At 39.1% G+C, this 6,000-nt stretch overlaps 1 long non-coding RNA gene across 1 annotated transcript in view; it reads right to left on the bottom strand.

Annotated features, from left to right (window-relative positions):
• Positions 1-780: 780 nt before the first annotated feature.
• LOC112648241 (uncharacterized) overlaps positions 781-6,000 on the bottom strand; it is a 49,080-nt gene continuing 43,860 nt past the window's right edge. The window contains exon 4 of the long non-coding RNA XR_004817522.2: positions 781-1,947. This is a non-coding gene — a long non-coding RNA (uncharacterized LOC112648241). The remainder of the gene's footprint in view (positions 1,948-6,000) is intronic.

The following is a 6,000-nucleotide window of genomic DNA, read 5'->3' as shown; positions in this document are numbered from 1 at the left end:
ATACTACTAATGAGGTTCCCCTTAACTGGCTCCTTCAATACCAGAACTAACTTAAAAGGTCTCTGAAAGTCTCTTCAATTCTTTTTTTTTTTTTAGTCTCTTCAATTCTTAAGAAAACTTTTAGAAGGTTTCTTAAGGTTTAGAAGGTTTAGAGGGTTTCTTAAGGTTTCTTTTTTTGAAACAAAGTGGCAAACAAGTGCCTCAATGGGAAAAAATCATCTTGAAATAAGCTAACTCTGAATGATACCATTTTAAATACCCAATTGTAAGCCTCTGTTATTTTCAGACATCATCTCAACTAAGATATTTGCAGACAATGTCCATCCTGACTTCCTTTTTAAAAGAATCTGTAAACCAGGATCATAAAATCCAGAGCAATCTACACTTTAAACATCTAACCACAAGGTGGAGATCTAAAGCAAAGAGTAGTTTCATGGCTGGGCTCAACTGAGAATCCAGAGCTTCTGATCCAAGATTAGAAGTATTTGTGTTCTCAGATGGTGCAGAAATTGACATTATTGTTTTAAGCTAAAGAAAAAGACATTGCTTATCAGTGTTCTCTTATATAGATTAGAAGTGAGGGATCCCTGGGTGGCGCAGCGGTTTGGCGCCTGCCTTTGGCCCAGAGCGTGATCCTGGAGACCTGGGATCGAATCCCACATCGTGCTCCCGGTGCATGGAGCCTGTTTCTCCCTCTGCCTATGTCTCTGCCTCTCTTTCTCTCTCTGTGACTATCATAAATAAATAAAAATTAAAAAAAAAAAGAAGTGTATATGGCGTGCAAGTACTTCAGGAAGCTCTAAGCAAAACAATGTCATGCAGCAAAGTGGGAACATCGATTAGAAATCTCAAGCTTTAGATATAAAGTAAGGAGAATGCTATTGTTTTATTGCTTGACTGTGAATACATTTAACAAGGGCTAATGTGATTATTTTAGTCCAGATTTTGGAAGGCTGGTCCTGAAAACTAATTTTCAGTACCTTTAAACTCAACAGAAGTCTGAGATGTGGTTCTAAAGATTCCGCATTGTGAGTATGACTAAAATACTCCTCTAGTTTCATTTCATTTGTGGAGAGTGGTGGGACTAACTTGCCAAGTGAAGCTCTGGTGACAGCAGAAACTCCTCACCTCCCTTTCAGATGCATGGGTTTTATCAGTTTGCCCAATGATGCACCAAATGCACTTGCTTGATTCACAAATTATCTTCCAGGTCCGCTCATCTAGAAGTTTCACTATTTAAAAACTAATCTAATTTTCCTTTGATTACCTGTAGTGTGAACACTTATTTTTCCCCGTAGAAACAAACAAAAAACAATTGAAAGAGAAAATCTAAGCTACATAATAAATAGAAAATATGGTGTGATCTTTTCTGTTTCTTCTACTTCCACATGTTTTAACTTACTTTAGAGATCATGTAACAAGTATATTAACTAGTTCCACTGCAGCCAAAATTCTTGTCAGGGTAACTCCTTAAAATTCTGCTATTTTTTTTTTTTTATCATAATGAAAGAATCCATTTGTGGACATTGTTTTCCCTCCTAGCTTACTCAAGTACTAAGACCTTCAATCTTCCATTTATTAAAGGTGTTGATCACCTCACCTTAGAAAATTAAAAAGGAAGGCAATCACAAGCTCAAATATTGTTGCTTTCAGCTCTTAGGTGGGAATTTCCCCTCATTCCTCAGCAGCTGATTTATCTCTTTATCTCAGTCACCTGTCTATGTTACAACTAGTAGAGCAGAGTTCCAAGCTGTTTATTTAGATAAGCATCAAAGTTTGGGATGCTGATCTGTACTCAGGAGACCTTTGATCCTGTGCACCTTGATTTGGAAATCAAATTGGAACTCTAACAAGAAAGATTTGTCTCTTCCGCTACTTTCTGGTCTCAGCAAGGCCGGAAATACCAAGAGTCGGCTCCTTGGTAGTTTAGAACTTCCGCTTCCTGATCTGGAAGAGAGCAGAAGTGGAGACATATACAAACGTGAACCAAAAAATACAGTGACCTTTTGCAATCCACCACAATATCCAGGTCAAATTTTTTCAAATGTTGCCTGTTTACTCAACCAGTATAAGCTTCTGTGCCACCATTTCAAACCAAAACAAAGTCTGTGGAAGACTTTCAGGTCACCATGCACTGGTTGCTTTGCTGGGGATCCTGAAAAAGAGTGAGAAGCATTCTCCAGGTGTGGCATCTGGAAAGCCAATATGATGTGTGAGCCAGGTGATCAATTACCAGCTTAGATAGCAATAAAGGCTGCTCAGATCTCAGTTCCTCCAGGCAGTGGTTCTCAAACTTCATACACAGCCAAATGGCATGGAGGGCTGGTTAAAATGCAAATAACTGGCTCTATCCCACCCAGACCACGGTTTCTCATTCACTAATTTTGGGGCAGGGTCAGAGAATTTGAGTTTCCAGCATATCACCATAATGATGCTGATTCTGCTGATCTGGGGATCACAGTTGGAGAACCACTCCTTTAAGTGATTTTTGCCTGTGAAAATGGGGGAAATCCTTAAACCTTAGCAAATGCTGGGATTTCATTTTAAAGAGGAAGTGAGACATGAGCACTGGAGTTAGAATCAGCCATACTTGGGATTTGAATCTGGATCTGCCCAACACTGTGAGTCCTGGCAAATTGCCTAACTCTCTGAACCATATTTTCCTTATCTGTAAAATGGGGGAAATAATCATAACCTGTATCTGAGAACCAAATGAGATACTGAAAGTAAGGTGTCTGGTACGTGGTACTCTATAAATGGTTATTTTTACTTATTTATTTTATTTTTATTTAAAAAATTACATACACTCTTAAATAAACAAATACATCCAGATGTAAGCAGTAATTTCTGAGATCTAAGCACAGGAGAAACTTTGATCAGGATACAGTATGGGTTTGTACTGGATTTAGCTTCAATAAAAATAAATTGGTACAGTTTAAAGAACAACGTTGTTCTATTAAAATAAAAATTTCTCATAAGATTTCTGGTTCTCTCTTGAAAGTTCTCACTAATTCCCACTTTCTTTATTGCCATCTTAAAGCTCATTCTAACATTTACTTCTTTATTCTGTTTCTTGCTGATATATTTCTATACTGTGAAAGAAAGAAAGAAAGAAAGAAAGAAAGAAAGAAAGAAAGAAAGAAAGAAAGAAAGGAATTTTTTTTCTAATATGGAAAAATTCTACGGGCTCTAAACTCCTATACAGTGGAGTTAACCCTCTCCAGTTACCAAATCAGAGTCTGAACACAAGGGGATAATTAACAAAATGAAGAAAATTAAGTAAATTAACAACATATGTTAATAAACTAATCTAGGGACATTAAAATTAACTTCTACTGCCCAGTTTCCGTGTTAATGAGGCATCTGTGCACTTCCGTCAGAGTGATAGTATATTATATCCAAAAGCAAAGGGAGAGCTAGAGGGAAGTGGCCAGAAGCTCCCCACCACTTTCAATGACTAAAAATGGGCTTAACCCAAAGTTAGATTAAAAAAAAGAATCGCTCATGCATTTATTAAGCATATATTCATGGTAAACTTCCTGCGGTCTCTGTGTGACACTGGGAATATACTTAGGAGTAAAAGATATCCAGGTCTTCACCTCATGGAGGTTATAGTCTAGTTTGGAAAACAAACATTAATCAAATAAGCACATGAATACATAGAAAAAGAGAAACAGTGGTATGATTGGTATAATGGACAAAAAATATGGCCTACACAATACAGTGACAATGGGAAAGCCTATAGGAGCTATCACAGCCTGTGCAAAGTCATAAAGTAACAGGAGCATGATGGCACATCTGAAGGTATGAAAGGAAACCAAAGAGGCTGGAGGTGAGAGCTAAGGCTAAGTCAGGACCGTGAAGGGCTTTGTAGATTAGGCAAATAGGTCTTCATCCTAGGAACAGTGGGAAGCCACAAGACAGTTTTAATCAAGGGATTGGCATAGTCTAATTAGCATTTGTAGAAGATCACTTGGGGTTCAGTGTGCCAAACAGGTTAACAGATGTGGCGTCCTGGGGCTGAGGAGGCAACATCAATGGCAAAGAAGTAGTGGCAAGAGTCAGTGCAATTGGGGGTACTACCATTACAGTCCACGTGAGAGAGAAATGATGGTTGATCGGACTTTGTGGTGATAGAATAATTGTTATTCTTTGTAACTTTCTTTAGTGGTGCAAAGAAGGAAAAAATGTCATTTCTCCAGCAAGTCCAAGTATTAATATGCCTACAAGCATACAGATGGACCACATGATCATTCAAAGTCCCCTCCAACACCCTGACATGACTTAGATGAGGTTCTAACTCACACTGTCACACAACTAGTCTTATGAATGACATTTCATTTTGTTTCAGAGTTATTGAAAAGATTGCCTAATACCATTGCCTAGGTGCTTGAACTCACCATTTGCATTTCATCTTTTGTTTGGTAAAGGCTTATAATGTTTCAGGAAACCCTTGGAATAAATGCCCCCCAGAGGAAAAATTTAATTTGTTTCCTGGTTAGGCCACCAGTAAAGATTAATACACACTAGGTGAGAATGAGCTTCTGGAAAAATAGGGCTGACGGGCTTCCTTAGTAGGCCTTAGATGACAGAAGAGGAAGGAGTGTTGAAGCAGAGTGGAGAAAGAGGGAATGGGACACTAAAGACAAACGTTGCCTCCTTCCTCAGGTTTGCTGGGGCCAGCCTTATAAATGAGGAGCTATGGCAGGTTGTCACAGACAGTACGCTACCATTTTAAGTTGGTTTTACACAATACCCTCCCTCTATAGAGTATCAACCAGGAATGATGATGAATTCCAGAATGCATTTTTTATCGTGCCCTTCATTATTGGAAATGAACCCAGTAAAGGCAGAGAGATGTATCTGTGAACATAGACTTCTTGCCCATCACATCAGGAAACAACTACTTCTCCATTCTCAACCATTTTTGTGCAGAGGTCATGTCCCATGTTCCTACCTCTGGGGAAGGTAAAGAAAGCTCACAAACTGTGGCCATTCTTAGGGGCCAGACTATTTCCTCTTCCTCAGATAGGTCTGAGCCCTTACCCTCTGTCAAAAGACATACTTAAGACAAGACCACTGCTGTCTCTTCCTCTATTATTGCTATCAACTTATACTAGAATCTTTCCAGTCTCCTGCACACTGTTATTAAAGGGAGTTTTATTGCCAGTTGGTCTAAAAGAGGTTTTTGGAGCTGAAATCTTCTAAGGGAGTATATATAGATAGGATGAATAGGTGGCAACTTGAATCACATTTATCTGGAGTAATTCTGCAAAATGCCTGGGCTCTGACTCAAATCTACTAAATCAAAATCTACATTGTCATAAACATTCTTTTTTTTTCTTTTTTTAATTTAAATTCAATTTGCCAACATGTAGTATAACACCCAGTGCTCATCACATCAAGTGCCGTCCTTAATGACCGTCACCCAGTTACCCCTTCCCCCCACCCACCTCCCCTTCAGCAACCCTGTTTGCTTCCCAAAGTTAAGAGTCTCTCATGGTTTGTCTTTCTCTCTAATTTTTCCCCATTCTAAGTGATTCCTAGCACACTGATATTTAGGAACTACTGCTCTATGGCAACTATAATACAGCCCTCTATGGACACACCACTGTGTCCCAAACTAGTGAAAGGAAAGGGGTGGGTTACTGATAACCTCAGCTTTTCACACTAATATAGTAGCCTGAAGAGCCTTATTCATTAGGTCAGTCAAGTAAATTGGTCTGGAATTTTGCCTGAGACAAAAAGGTTGAGATCTTTCCTCTGAAATTCTTTTTAGAGAGAGGTTTGAGTAAAGGGAGAATGGTTATCATCTCATCTCCACATGAAGGAACCATCCCTCTAGTAGCATTTGAAAATGTAGGGGGTGGGGGAGGTCACATTATTGACTGGTGAGTGCTATGGGCACTTGGTGGTCCAAAGCCAGAGATGCTACACACCTTGCCTTTTGGGGGCCTCCCACACGGCAAAAAATTGAACTGCCCAAATGCCAGTAATTCC

This window comes from Canis lupus, chromosome 7 (genome assembly GCF_003254725.2).
Source record: "Canis lupus dingo isolate Sandy chromosome 7, ASM325472v2, whole genome shotgun sequence".
NCBI lineage: Eukaryota > Metazoa > Chordata > Mammalia > Carnivora > Canidae > Canis > Canis lupus.
Note: the sequence above shows the minus strand (reverse complement) of the source record. Positions and strands in the feature narration are given on the sequence as shown.